This window comes from Hesperophylax consimilis, chromosome 15, assembly GCF_061612785.1.
Source record: "Hesperophylax consimilis isolate HC1 chromosome 15, BYU_Hcon_1.0, whole genome shotgun sequence".
NCBI lineage: Eukaryota > Metazoa > Arthropoda > Insecta > Trichoptera > Limnephilidae > Hesperophylax > Hesperophylax consimilis.
Genome location: NC_142850.1, coordinates 6360654 through 6376955, shown reverse-complemented (window position 1 = coordinate 6376955; position 16302 = coordinate 6360654). Strand labels below are relative to the sequence as shown.

The window sequence follows — 16302 nt, the reverse complement described above, 5'->3', positions numbered from 1 at the left end:
AAATACCTGCCCCAATTGATGAACGGCTGAGAGCAGTTTGGATTCTTAACGGTGTTCATATATTTATATATATTAATATTATGTTTAGCGTGTTGTCACACCATGAAGAAAGATCACCATTCAGAATCTAAATGTTGCTTGAAATGGCTTTAGCCGTGTTTGGTGACAAGATCTGAACAACGAGGTACTTTCCCACCTACCACTTTCCCATCTCCCCCCCCCCCCCTCCCACGACCCTCAGAAAAAACAAAGGGTCTAGGTGTGACGATTTTTTTTCAGATAAGAATTATCCCAAATAATTACACCAAATTCTCGATTTTTTTTTCCATTTCTCATATCATTAATATGCTAATTTATTTAATCACTTGTTTTAATGTAATTTTGTAACAAACAACGATATCCTTCGATTGCCACGATAACAAAATAAACCTACAAGTTGTGACCTCATTACACGCAGGATACAGGAAGTAACTTATTATTTAAATTATTTCTATTATTTCCCCCTTTATGAGAAAAAATGTCACAGTCTCCCATTTATCCAATTTAATTACGAACATAAAATAAATAAGAACGTGTACAAGAAGTAAGTAATAATTTTACTGCTATGACATTTACAGATGCATTACGCATCGGCTATCAAATGGGCATAGCCAATGAATCCATTTAACACCCTTCGTTAACCATTTAACCACCATCCCCTGCCGCTTATTTTTTTTAAATGTTTAGTATAAATCATAAAAATATCATAGTTTTATAAAGATAATCTCAAAATGAACAACATATGCTCTAATTTAAAACTTTCATGATGTACTTATCATACAGGGAATTGATTCCATAACGCCAAACAAGCAATGCAAGCACAGACATAGGAATTAATAGACGAGAAGATAATGGCGAGGGGTAAAATCAACTGTTGAAGAACGAAGGGGGTTAAGCTGACTGTGATTCGTCAATAAATCAATCTGACAGTAAATAGGCATCTCGCATTATAATATCACCATTTAGTTCTTAAAAGTAAAATCTGCTTTTGAATGAATAGACACTTTTACATGGGAGCGCAAATTACTCGCCACGTTATGAACTAATTTGCGAAGTCCAAATTCGGCAAAGTAAGGCAGCTTCTATTTGCAGAGTCGTAGTTAGCTTCAGAGTATTTAGTTAAGACACTTTTACAAATGTTTCATAATTTACTTACCCCAGTAAACAACGATGAGCACACTTGAGAATCGCTACATTGTGATGTGATAGTATATGTTTCTAAAACTGATCCATATAATACGGTGTGAATAAGCTTAAAATAAAGTAAAACAATGCTTACTTATGGAATGTAATACGACAATTGGGTTTATTCTCTGTTTCACATCTATTTTTACAAGTTTTCATATCACAAGTCAACATTTTGCCGTGTTATTTCGTAAAATGAACCGATGATGCCTCGACCATAGTTCGTACAAGAATGATGACGTCACGTTTTCAAATTTCACTTGAGGCCATACGCGAGCCCAGCCGGCTCCAATGGAACCGGTATGGGGAGTGAGGATAATACGCTTTTAATCACTTAGGGCAGGTCTACTAATATTCATATTTCTATGAATGCAAGTTATATTAATCAATTAATAACTCTGAACCCATACCTACCCTGACAATGCGTTAAGGTTCCGTAGTAAGCGTTTAAAAGGAAGAAGAAGATTACTGAACATGATTTGAAAAGAACATATATAAAGACAAACGATTTTAATATTTAATAGGCGTGTTCTACTGCTGTGAAAATATTTCATAAAACATAACTTATTTCTAAGCAATAATATCTGGACACATGTCTTGAGTAGCATTTTAAGAAACACTGTGAACTTTTTAATGCCTAAAACATGTTAAATTAACAGATTCAGGATGTGTTTTTAATAATTTTCGGAGCGTACTCTGCGATTATTTTTTCTGTCGAGGGAATTACGTATAATTACCACTATTCAACTTGGCTAAATAGATTAAATAGCATATATTTTTAAAGAGCTTGATAATTATTTAAGTGTTTCAGAAAAGTATGTTAAAAGTCGGTTTATATTTGGAATGGAATTAATTCCATTTTTAAATCAATCATTTATGAATTGAGTAAGGGACTCATTGTTCACAATTTATTATTGACACTTATGATACTAGTAAGTGCTTAGTTGCCACTTGATGCGAACAGGTTTTTCAATCAATCAATTGAGCATTTAACCCGTGTAGGCATACAACTTTAATATGATTTTCTTAGCAGTATATAACTAACAAAAACATGGAGTTAAATTCAAAATATGTGTCTTCTCAACGCTTATGTTATCAGATAATAATAATAACATTAGGATGATTTGTATAGTGTCGTTTTTGTGAAAATCACCCCAAGGGCGCTCTAAAAATATATGGTGTATATCTACAATGATCTTTCTAATTACTAACTATATACTGTCAAACTAGTAAACACTTATTGCATCCATCGGTTCGTCAATCAATAATACAAAACTATGCATTTGATTAATGAACGTCATGCTGCGTTGGAAGTACTTACATTAAAATTCAATCCGAGTGCTAATAATAAATTCAATAAATCAATTCAGCATCTAACTTATTGACTGCCTAAATCTTGATTTTTTGGGATAATCAACACAACACACCATTCAACGCGAATGGAATTCACATAAGTTTATCAATCATTAAAACTTTTTATTCATCTTAGAAAATCATAACACACGGAAAACACCAATGAAAGCAATGAATCAATTAAAAACTTATTTTATCAATTAATTATTCATTTGACGTGTTATCCGCCACTTATCGCGCAACACAAACTTTTTATTAATCAATCAATTGAGTATTTAACCTGTAGTGCGCCATTTAACGCTTAACACGACAAACGAACTTTTTTTTATCAATCAACAATTCAGCGTTCAACTTGTTTTCTACAAATTTACTAGGTAACGCAAAAATGAAAATGGAAAAACAAATAAAAATTATTTAACAGTTATAGCGTGCAATCTAAATAAACATCACATTTTTAATCATCCTTTAACTCACTTTCAAATTTCCCACAAGCGTTCTTACAAATAATAGTAAGTTCGCGTCTCGTGTATTTATTTGGACAAGGCCACATGCGTGATCACGTATTCAGATATATTCTGAATGACTTATATTTTATTAAGAAATGGTCATGCAGTAACATTTTAACAGTATCTTACTCATTTTACTCCGTGCACCATTTTTTTGTTTCAATCAATTGAGCCGCTATGTAATATTTTACATCCAACGTGAAAAAAACGACTTTTTTTAATCGATCAATCAATTGAGTAGTTATCATTTGGTCAACAAGCCTAACCCAGGGTAAGCAGCATCATTAATGACTCAAAGGGAACAGTAAAACTTATTTTTATCAATCAATCATTTGAACATATTAAACCCTATCTCCGCCAACTGAACTTACGTATGCGTAAGTATGTACCATCGCTAACTTCTGAAAGTGAACAGTACATTTTTTTTATCAATCAATCAGTTAAACATCTTATTGCAAACCTTTTTTTCCAGTAATCGAACTCAGAATATACGGGTATGTTTCACCACTAACTTCTGAAAACAAAAAGAGAAAACATTTCTTATCAATCATTTGAAAATCTTATCACCCTTTTGTCCATCAACCAAACTCATATAGCCATGGGTAAGTATCATAACTAACTTCCGAAAGCGAACAGTAAAAAAATCTTATTTAATCAATCATGCGAGCGTTTAACCCATTGTATGAGTACTGAGGTAAGCACTACTCACCACTCAGCGCGAACAGTTAAAAAATAATATTAAAAGAATCAATTAAGTGAACATTCAGTCACTCGGATGATAATAAAAGTATCGTAAATCAGTACGTAGTAAGTAAGCTTCAGCGGCCGCGCGCCCAAACAAGTGACAAAATGCCTATAAATTAGCCCTAATGGAGTGGCGAGGTGATTCTCGGAGGCCGGAGTGTGATGGACGATATTCGGGGGCGGCGGATGCCAACTTTGTAAAGATGTCATTTTGCCGTTTCAAATTTTATTTTATTTTATCAGTTAATAATAATACTCGGATGATTTGCATAGCGCCGTTTTTGTGCAAAATCACCTCAAGTGTGATATATATATACACTTGGCATTATTTTTATTTATTTATATTTTGTACAGGCAGATAATATACATTACCTTACTTACCTGATAAATATCCTATACCAGGAAATATCCTATTTTATTCAATTCTCCAAACTGATATAAAATATTGATCAGTTATTAAGAATCTCTTAAAATTATTTGTAATCCGGTTAAAAACGGACTATAGGCCCTTCACAAATGAATAGATTGGTTTCCTGTCAAACTTTTAGTAAAAGAGGCATGTATTTTCGCGATGTTGGAACACGTGTTTGTCATTATATAGTATCAAGGCATGGTGTTGGTGTATGAACACGTATTCACATTTATTAGGAATGTACTAAAGTTTAACCGAAAAAGAATACGAATAATTTAAGATTTTTTAATAAATCAGCCGTACTTATTGTTTTCTCTTCACTTTTCTATTAATAAATCAAGATTTTTTTATTTTGGAAATTTTCTGATGTGATTTATAATTACAAAAATATTAGGTACCTACTTTTTACAACTTTTCAGAATTTTTTTTTCTTGTATTAACATATTTCTATAGTTTTGAAAACTTGCTACTATACATAGCCATTGATAATGCTGAAAATAACGTTTGGGTGTCAATAATGGATTATTTGTGATTAAATTACCAATGTTTCTAAGTTTTCCGCGCATTGAAATATTATCATTAATTATCAACACACAATAAAACACAACATAATTTGATAAATACCTGCAAATATACATTTCAGTCCGGAACATCAAATTTATTTTAAAAGTGTATTTAACGTACGTAAAAAATTAATGTCTTTAATTATTTAATTACAATTTAAAATTATTTTTAAGGATTATAAAACTCCCTCAGTGATATTGCATAAAAGCTGTGCAATAAAGACTAGACTGCGCACGCACTATTTTTATTATTAATAATATAGAAGACGAAGATATGTACCTACGCATCTAATAAAATTTATAAAATTTCACAAATAATAATATTTGCTTACAATAATTATTGCGATGTTCATTTGGAGTGGAATACTTTACCGCAATTTAATGCCGAAACGGATAGTTTATTTATTTAATTTAACAAGTTGAATTTTTTTAAACGCAAAAATTTTATATCTATTTATTACTATGGCATATTAAAAACATGTAACTAATTACGATAAATAGTCTTAATTAATAGTTAAATATATTATGAGTAACGTAAAACGCGTAACGTTAGTGTTAGGATAGTCCCACGGCGCGCCGATGGGGTAGTGATGCCACCGACTCATAAAATTAAACGAATCGGTTCAGAGTTTAGTTTCACTCCGAGTATCGTCGGGTCGGTACTGTCGCTGGTTCTGTTACTCTGTGGAGCCGTTCATAACACTGCAAGCAAACACTGGCGGGAATATACAGCCTTCGTAATCATATTATACAACCTACAATTCTATACACTGCACTAAGTGTTTCACAGGGGGTGAGATTGCCAGAACAAATCGGCCGGGGGTAGTTTTATCATATTATTATTCGATTCTCCATTGTGACATTCGGTGACTTTGTTTGTGTTGCATTTAATTGACAAGTTTTTATTTTGATTGGTAGCACTGTTACAATCAACATTATTGACATTTCGTGTTGCAATTTTATGAATGATTAATTCATTTTAACAGTTTTAGTGTTTGTTAAAGAGTTTTTTTACAAATTTGTTTTATTGTTATTATCAAAACTAACTTTTTAAGCGGTTTAAAATAATGATACTAAAAGAGTTTTGTTTATTTTCACAGCAGTTTTATTTGATGGATTATGTATGACCAAAAACAACTAACTACTGGCGTTTTGTACAATACGTCCAAGTTTTCCTGTTAGTATTGAACTGTTGTTATTTGGTATGTTTTGGATGTTTCAAATGTGCGTTTGTTGTTGTTATTATTGAAGTAATAATAAGTAATGGATTAAACAGTTGTGTAGTGAACAATTTTATTGGATTGGATTATCCTTTGTTTATGAAATGTGTTAAGTGCTTTTGAAGTTATTATCCGTCGGCGGATTCCCCATCAATACCTACGGATGAAGTAAGGCAAACAATTAATCAAATTATTATACGAATTGTTATTGTTTGATAACAAGTTTTATTTTGTTTTATTGACAGCTGTTGATATGTCAAATGGTAACATCAGAGTTGAGGAATTTCTATTATAAATCAATTAAGGTATATTATTGTATGTATATAAAAAATTCGGTTACTACCTACGAACTAAATGCAACACTGTGGTAATGACAGGGCTAGTAATTCGCATAAGTAAAAATAAATTATATTTTTATAATCACATCATACTTTTACATGTATCTAAAAATTAATACATTATATTGCAAACCATAATTATTGGCATAAGTATCTACTACTTGCATATGGGAAACGGCCTGCACAATATTTTTGATTAATCGAAAGATAGAATGGAGATTATTATTATGGAGATTAGATATGTTATAATTATTTAAATTTCGTTGTTTTAATTAAATTATGTTCCATTTATTTTCATCTATCCCCCAAACCCTGATAATGAATATTTATCTATGGTAAATTTGGCGTCAAAAAAATGAACAATACAATTAAAAATAAAACCCCGACAGTAATTAAGTAATGATTTTTTTGCCTACCTAGATAACAAAATTTACATTTAAAAACTCATACCTGCTTTTTAATCCTAAGGTGTTTTGCACTTTTTTTTCTTTATTTTAGTAAGTACAAATTTAATATTTTTAAATGGTGTAAGCCGGTATCTACCTGCATTGTGATTTCTGAACTTGATATTTCCAACTGCAATCCGAGTGTCTTATCCACCGTGCTATCGACCACAAAATAATTATTTCGAATCATCATTTCAAAAAGGAAATTGCTTTTCTTTCAGACCAATTTACACCGATTCCTACTTATTTTTATTTAATTTTAAACTGATGAATACATAACCCACGTAAGTAAAACATATAGAATTACGTATCTACCTATTTTATTATTTTTTATCAATATTGAGGCAGTGATTGGATTAAAAAAAAACTTTATAGGTTTGTACCTAATATTTAATATATATGACAAAAAAATATTTTACGTCCTCCCGATTAGCTTTACGTTAAAGCATCTTTTAAAATACTTTCTTTATTAAATTTATTTTTTAGTTTGGTAGGAAAATACAGTTGATTTCACTTAATTTGTTACGGTATTAAGTAGATAGGTACCTACTTTGATTACATCACAGTTTAATTAGTCGATATTAATGGGTCTTTTATTAAACTGTTCGTCTTCAAAGTACCTACCTATGCCAATAGAAAGTTACCCAAAATATGCATAATGCAAAGGTACCTAGGTATCTACTTGTGTACTCGTATATATAACGACAAAAGAAATAGTTGCGTTAAAATAAACCACTCGGTAAAAGTTATTATATTATTATATATTTAAAGCCAATAGTTACGAACACATTTGTGTCTACATCGGGGCAGTATAACCTCTTTGGCTTTTTTCTAAAATAAAATGGTATGTTATAATAATATACCCACATGTCTAAATAATGTTAAATGTTTAAAAAATATATGTTATCTTAATTTAACATTTAAATTTACAAAAAAAAATTTAAAAAACTTAAAAGGAATTTAAAAGTTATAAAAAATAAACACAGCATTAGGTACCTAATAATAATTTTGTTTTGTCAAGAAGCTGAAGAAATACATATTAATACCATCCAATTAGGATTTGACTCAAGTGTTAGCGTGGTTAACTCGTTTTAGTCTATCCCTGGGCAGGAAATTCAATCTTCAGCTAAACAAAAAACATGTCTATATTATACTATTAACCTCTACTGTGCGTCTAACTACATTTGCAGTCCAGTGAAATTATGACTACCTTGAGGTAAACTGCAGCGTGCAATGTAGAGCCTAGGATGTAAAAGTTTAAAACGCATATAATTAATGTCCAAGAAAATTCAAAAGTAAAAATTTTTTTTTTTTAGAAGCTATTCGTTTCTATTATTTAAAATCAAATTTTTAATATTCATTTTGGTTTTGAGATACATATTTATAAAATGTTGGGTTAAATGCATTAGTATTGTAGTAAAAAAACTTAGTATTTATGGGTTTATATTTTTAGCTAATTGCCGTGAACAGATTTTAGGAGCTTTTGTTAATGTAGAAACTGTTGGCAAGCAGTCGGATTGAATTCGAAATTCGAATTCGTTGTCTCCAAACGAAAATCCTCGAATGTTACATTTCGTTGCTTCCACCGCAAAATTACCTAACTGACAATTTTCACTTTTTGGACTAATGATGCAAATTTGTCTGCAATTATGACCCTTACGTCCATACAAAATTACACAATAAACAAAAATATGGTTTTTAAAACATAATTCAAATACTAAATTACCTATCTGACAGCTTCTCATTTGTGCCTGCAAAATTATCTAACTGCCATTTTAACTTGAGAGATTTCACGCATTGTGTTGCACTGCATTCAAACTCCAAAATTGTAATTTTAAATAGAATTTACCATGCAAAGTGAACTGTGACAAATATATAAGATATTTATAAATCCATTTTATACATGAAATACACTTATAACTAGTCAGTGAAGTTTAAATATAACAATTTATTGAACTTGTCTGTTATAGATTTTTGCAAGTTAGAATATTTTTGTTACCGCCATTTTTTTAGCAGTTATCAAATTTTGCATCATACATAATGAATGAGAATAACTTGTCTGCCGTTGATATTGAGCAACTTCTGCTGATGGATGATATTATTACATTTCCTTACGATGATCCTGGGAATGAATTAAATACTAATGAAATGATTATCACTGAGGAAAAAGTCTCTGAAAATCTAGATCCGGATAACGAAGCTGTACCAGAATGCAATATTTCATATAATTCTGAAAATAATAGAGAAAAATGTATCTGTTAACCTGGATTCTGATTACAAGACTGCATTAGAATGCAGAAGCTCAGATGATTCAAATTCTGATGGCGATGTCCCAAGGAAAACAATTTCCTCCGAGTACGAGTGTTGACAATATTGAAAATGTTAGTTTGGAAAATGATACTAACATAGTAACAATATCTACAAGAGAAACTAACAAAAGAATGAGAATGCAGGGAAAGGATTATATGGGTTTAAAAAACAAAATGATGGAAAATACTTGTTGAGTGAATCCCAGGCACCTATTTGTTCTTCCTGACTTCTAAAAACAAACATTGTCTTGAATTTAATGATATTCAGAGGCAACAAATGTTTACTTATTTTTGGTAAAATATGAACCGGGATATGAAAAAAATATATATCAGCTCTTTAACAGATAGTACTCCTACAAAGCGGCCCTGCCTGTGAGAGTCAAGAAGGCAATATTCTCACGTTTACTACTTGAAAAATGGTGAAGAAAAAAAGCAAGTTTGTAAGAAAACATTTGACAGTATTTTTGATTTAGATTCAGCTACTGTCACAAATTGGATTACAGCCTTCAAAAGTGGTATGCACACACACAAATCCAATTCGAAAGTCCCACTACGTAGACGCAATAATAATACAATTATGGAAGAAGGGCGAAATGTAATGATAATTTTTTTTTAAATCTACCGAAGCTTCTGTCACATTATTGCAGGGCATACGTTCACTATTGATATGCAAGCTGTAAAACTTGCCCCCTGTTTTGAAAACAAGTGCATTTTATTATAAAACAAAACTTTGTGTCCACAATTATACGATTTATAACATGGTAACAAAGGATTGCTACCTATGGGATGAGTGTGAAGGGGTTTTGATTGCCAATATATTTTCTACAATACTTATGAAAGTTTTAGAATCATACGTAGCAGCAAACACCCAAACAAAAATATAGTTTTGTAAACAGATGGTTGTGGTTATCAAAACAAAAACACAACTCTTTCAAACGCACTACTTAGATTAAGTTTAACTCACATCAATATAGAAATAGAGCATAACTATTTATAAAAGGGTCATACCCAAATGGAAGAACATAGCTGCCATAGTTTAATTGAACGAAAACTTAAAAATAACTAAATCTACTTCCCAACCGATTATCTGGGAGTATGCAGAGAAGCTAGAATTTCTCAACCCACTTCAGTATTTAAGTTACGAATATTTTTTGAATTATGACAATTTTAATGTCTATAGTTCAATTCGTCCAGGACATAGACGAGTTGACCCAACAGTAGACTTAACTTTAAACTTAATTATAATGATTCGTGGAAGCCATTATTAAAGCCACCAGTTTCAACTTTAAACGACTACGCTCAACCAGCACAGCTGTATAAGAGACAGATAAAAATTAAACAAAATTGAAAAATTCAACCACCTCCAGGATTTGAAAAGTGTCCTTCCGAAATTCTGTTGGGAGTTTTATGATAAACTTTTTCATTAAATATCATTTTAAGTGTCATAGAACAGTGTTAATTTTTATATTATTTTATCAAAAATCATTATTATTTGATAGACCGAAGACGTCTAATTTCTTAATTGTTTGTTCATCTTGCTGTTGATTTATTTTATTTTCGTCACTTTAGTGTTATAAAACGAAAATTATGTAAATATTCTGTTCTGGAAGTACTACTAGGTAGTAAATTTTACGTGCAAAATTCCATAAGTGACAAAATTTTTCAATGCAAAAATACTTATCTAACACTGCCACTACACTGTTAAAAAAAATATATATTTTGTCCAAATAAAATATAATGAAAAAAATATTCATTAGATACGTCTTTTATTAAAATAAAAAAATCAGTCTAATTATAAAATGGGAAGGTTTTTTCGCTTTCCTGAAAAAGTACATTTTTGCAGTTAGGTAATTTTGCGGTGGAAGCAACGATTTTCAAAATTGGAACTAATGTTTGTGCTTACATAATATATGATATACCTATTAACAAAATTATTTAAAGAATATTTTCATTTCCAGACAAGCGATAGCGTACCTACTTACAAAATATTTTACCAAACCAATGTTACATTTGCTCGAATGCTACATTTTCAAAATTGATTCAAATTTTGTGAATTACCTACTTACAATATATTTTACAAAACAAGTATTTTAATTCTATATTTGAAATTGTTTTTGCTTTCATTTTAACAAAATGGATATTTCACCGGTAACAACTTGGTGTGGAATGAATGCAGAAAGAGATTTTTTTGTTGATCTTTGGTCCCCATGAAAAATATTTTTTTCTTAGCAATATTAAGAAAATAGGTATCTACCTACACAGTGTAGAAGCTGATTCTTCTAATATTTGGTGAAATGCCGCCAGGTAGGTACTGGACATCAGAGCGGTTAATTTCAGTGTCACGAAGTTAACCTTCGCGTTGTAGAAAGACCTTTCAATCTCCGACCCCGCAGGTACCTACCTTGTGACATTTATTCAGGGAGATTATTTAACTTGACACCTACCGCTGTGTAAATACGATAGAAATCAAACAAACGAATATTTTTTAATATTGTACAAAATTAACTAGCAGTAGGTACTTCGTTCTAAATTTTTTCACTGACACTTCTTACTTTTTTGCTACAAACGTCTTAAAATAACCCCACGGTCTACTACAATTCCAAAAATTGCGGGTTCGAATCACGGCTAATAAGTTTTTACTCATCATTACGCATTATTTCACATTTGTTAAAATTATATGTGATTCATTAATAACAATTTTAAAGAGATCAAAACACAACTAAAAAACTTTCTTGAAATTTATTTATTTTTATACTCTGTATCAATTATAAATAAATTCTTCGAATAAACAAATTGTATTTGAAAAATTCATTTACGGCACGTTTCAGAGTAGTAGATACTGTCATTATCGCATTGGAGAATGACAACCATTTAGAATCAAAACGTTGCGTTGCTTCAAATGTCTTAAGCCGTTCTTTGTGACCAGATATGAATAACCAGGTACTTTTGAAACTTCTTTTTCCCTATCTCCTTCCCTTCAGCGCAGCAATATACCCCAATTGGGGATGCCATAGCACCACTGGCTCCGGAAATTCGGGATCAGTTGGGGCTTTTCGCAAAAAAACTATTATAAATTTATCGAATTGAAGGCCAATTAAAATCATTTGTTTTAATTTTTGTAAGAATTGGAATGTTTCCGCCATATGAGATTTAGCTCGTTATACCTTGGTTATTATTTGAGATTTTCACGGCCAAAAGTATTATGGTGATTCGTTTTTAAGGTACCTCCTTCTTTAGCCAACATTTCAGACAGCATTGTAGTGTCCATTTACATTATTACCGTTACACCTACCTTGTTTGTAATTTTATCAAAATCAAATAGAATCGGACACCTGCGGGTTAATTGGGATAATATATATTGTAGTCGGTGGTATATGCAATGATTATACTCGAGGCATCTCGCTGAAAACGAGAACTACTGATTCTGTTTACAGAAATAAGATACCTTATGCAAATTCCCGTGGCTCTTCATTAAAGAGAAGAACGTGGGAATCTGTGAAGATAGCATATTAATGTTCGATAGCATAAAATATTTTAGAAATAATTAATTTTATAATTGAGACTAATCTAACCTAACCTATACTTGCATTAAAAGTATGGGTTAGGTTAGGTTAGCCTCAATTATAAAATTAATTGAGACTAACCTAACCCATACTTCCATTAAAAGTGATACCTTTTTTCTGGACACTTTCACTAGAAGTTTCGAATTAAATCACATAAATACACAGCACAGTAACAGCGATCAAATTAAGAAACCCACCTAATATTTTTCTTATATTGTAACTATAAATTGAATTAATCTAATATGTTATCATGTACCCTGATACAGTGTTCCTTAATTGCATATTATTACATGTACCTTGATAAAATTTATCAGGTGTTTTCATAAAAAAAACTAATATTCGGGTGTACAAATATGTCTGAAAAAGTTTTTATTTTGATTACTTTGATAAATATATATGTATATAGACTACATTACAAGCGTAACTATTAATGTAAAGTATGGAAATATAATTCATAACAGCAGCGTGTACAAATGTTAACTAAACCAGGCAATTTGGCTGTCCTAAAACGGGAAAATTTCCTAGTTGGACAGCCAAAGCTTCCTTAATATGTATGTAATTATTTGTATCTAATAAATAAATAAATAAATAAAAATAAAAATTAAATTCCAAAATTCTCAGAAATCTCCAAAGCACCCATACACTTTTTGTATTAAGTAGTATTTTTTGATATGGTAGATATTATATATTTGATATATAGACGGCCGGCATAGTCCAGTGGTAACGCATTGGACTGCCATTCCGAAGGTCGCGGGTTCGAACCCGGCGTGCGCAAATAAATTTTATTTGATTAATTTGTGTTATTTCATAATTAATTAAAATAATATATAGTATATTTGCGGCACGTTCCAGAGTGGAAGATACTACCAGTATCGCCCTGGTGTAAGACCACCATTCAGAATTGAAACGTTGCTCCAAATGGCTTTAGCCGTGTTTAGTGACTAGATCTGAATAGCCAGGTACTTCCCCACCTTCCTCTTTCCCTTCCCCACTTACCTTCAGCCTCACAACATCCCCCAATTGGGGATGCCATAGTCTCACTGGCTCCAGACGGGAGCAGTTGGGACTCTTGTGAGGTATTCACATTAAAAAAAAAAAAACTACCTTTCTGCCTCCATTTTTTTCGTTTTTGAAACATACACATTGCCGTGTGTAGGTACGTTTCAAATATCAAATAAATATTAATGTATTGTCCCGGAGTTGCAAAACTAGTCATGAAATTGGCTTTTTTTCTGATAGGAGAAATAATAATAATATTCAACAGAAATATTTTCGATTTTTACACGGAGAAAACTTACTGATATAAAATATTTCTAATGCATCAAAAATCTGGCCAACTTATTCGCATTCCTGTTAAAAACGGGACTGCAGGCCTTTAATGAATGAATTGACAGATTTCCTAACAAACTATTAGTAAATCATGTGTTGTGAGGATGTAGGAACACGTGTTAATAAAAATTCTAATATTTTCGCATTCGTCATAACATTTATCAGAATAATCGCAGCTGCATGAACACTTGTTGCGATATTTTCTGAATGTACTAATATTTGATTAGGAAATGGCCTGCCATCACGGTTTTAATAGGATTTAAATAAATCAGTAATAGTCACTTTTTTCAATGTAGTTAATTTCTGATTTTATCATATTAACATAATATTTCTTTGGACTCTCAAAAAACGAGATTATTTGTTTCATTTTCAAAAAACATATTCAATAATTTTCACGAGACGTGTAACGCTCGTTAGCCGATTCAAATAAATAATTAAGCAATCAAATGGGCAAAATCAAGTGTATGAAACCAATTATGACCATAGTGGTGTATTCAAGTCTTCCTACTTGTTCGCTAGCTAGGTATGTATTTGCAAAGATTGGATAGGAAGTCTCAATTATACATTTGTTCTACCTATCCAATTTACCAAACTAAAATGTCACCATTACCGAAATAATTGTTGAAAAAAGAATATGTCAAAACCCACCTTTCAAACCTACAGTGTAAATATGAGTGGTTTATTTGTGGTGTAAATTAACTCGGACATTGAGGATTAATGTGTGATATAAAGGAGACCGCGGAGTATAATTTTGGGAATTCAGTATACTTTACATTCATCTTATTAATAAAGGATCTTGAAGCTGGCATACTTTGTGTCCCCAACTGCAAACATAGAGCTACGATTGAAGGTTCTACTGCGTACGAATGTCTCGTAGAAACTTGCTCCACTATTAGAACACGATAAACGGTGCACGTAGACCTGATTTGACAGTTTTAGTTAGAGCGTTGGGAGAGTTGGAGGTCAGTTGGAGCTAAAAAAAGCGGAACCTATTTTTTCGCTTCATGTCTCATCTGAATATAATACAACAATGACTGCAAAGGGCGAGTTTTTTTCCCCTACACTCCAATCTGGGCTTATCTTATGGCGCGAATACATTTGCGAGCCAAAACCCGAGCCGAGCCTCGAATTATGGGAAAGGATCGCAGCAACGGCAAATGGCGTGAAATATCGCTCGCAGTTGCAGCATAACTCGAGCCTCAGCTCGTGTTTCGGCTCGGAAATGTATACGCAGCATTATGTTCTAGAAGCCCATATTTCATATATTTTGAGGAATACTGTCCATCAAATTTATCGGATGCGGAGTAAATAATTGTCCCGTATAATATAATAACAGTTGACATAGTTTTGGGACTGGTCTAAAAGAGCTAAAATTAGAGACGCTACTTTGTATAATATACGAGTACTTGTTCCACTATTAGGACGCGATAAGCGGTCCGCGTAGACTGGATTCGGTAGTTTTAATCAGAGCGTTGGGAGAGTTGGAGGTCGGATGGAGGTAAAAAAGCCGAATCTACTCTTTCGCTTCAGTGTCATCTAAATATGATACATCAATGACTAGTCCTTGGAGTGTGTTGCAGCAGCACCTTATACAGAGAAGTCGCAGTTTTGCTACATCCCTATTAAGTAAATCACTTGCTAGCGGCTAGAGAAGAGTGTTAAAAATTCACTGGTTGCAGGGTAACAGCACCAGCATGTTACCGAATGATGTTTATTTAAAAACGTACATTTTTTCGCAATGGTTTACCCGAAACAGAGACATTAACAAATTGGCATACAGTGATTCCCATTACTGCACGGCACAATCGCGGTAATTAAAATGCATATACATGCGAATGATGCATTATTTCTACGTGTTATTGCATTGTTTTAATTAATATTTCAATTTTTACATGAAACAATGACTGTAGGCGGTGCGGTAAATGTTTTTCTGTGATAATTAATTTGTTTGATTTGCAGGGGAGGTTTGGACCGCACGGAAAAATGATATTGTTTTCGCGATTATGAAAATGGAGGCTTTAATTAATCTTTGTTTCGTAATGTTTATTGATTTTTACCCCGTTATTTTTGATTTAATGGTCGCATAATTTTTGTTGAATTGTGGTTACACGGGGTATGCGATTGATGTTTTTTAGCATTAAATTACCTTCTATTTGTAGGTTTGAGTTTGAAAGTAAATAATTATCATTTTGATTACACAAACGAATGGAATTTTAATGTGTGTTTAAAATAAAATATACATATATCTATATATGTTTTAATGATAAATTAATGTTTATAAGACAAGGATATAAG

General features: G+C 31.7%; 1 protein-coding gene across 1 annotated transcript in view; it reads left to right on the top strand.

Annotated features, from left to right (window-relative positions):
* The first annotated feature begins 6160 nt into the window (after positions 1–6160).
* The window catches only part of NK7.1 (homeobox protein NK7.1), a 277869-nt gene continuing 267727 nt past the window's right edge, over positions 6161–16302 (top strand). Inside the window, exon 1 of the mRNA XM_089640557.1 lies at positions 6161–6190. The gene's annotated coding sequence lies outside the window, so the exon portion shown is untranslated. The remainder of the gene's footprint in view (positions 6191–16302) is intronic.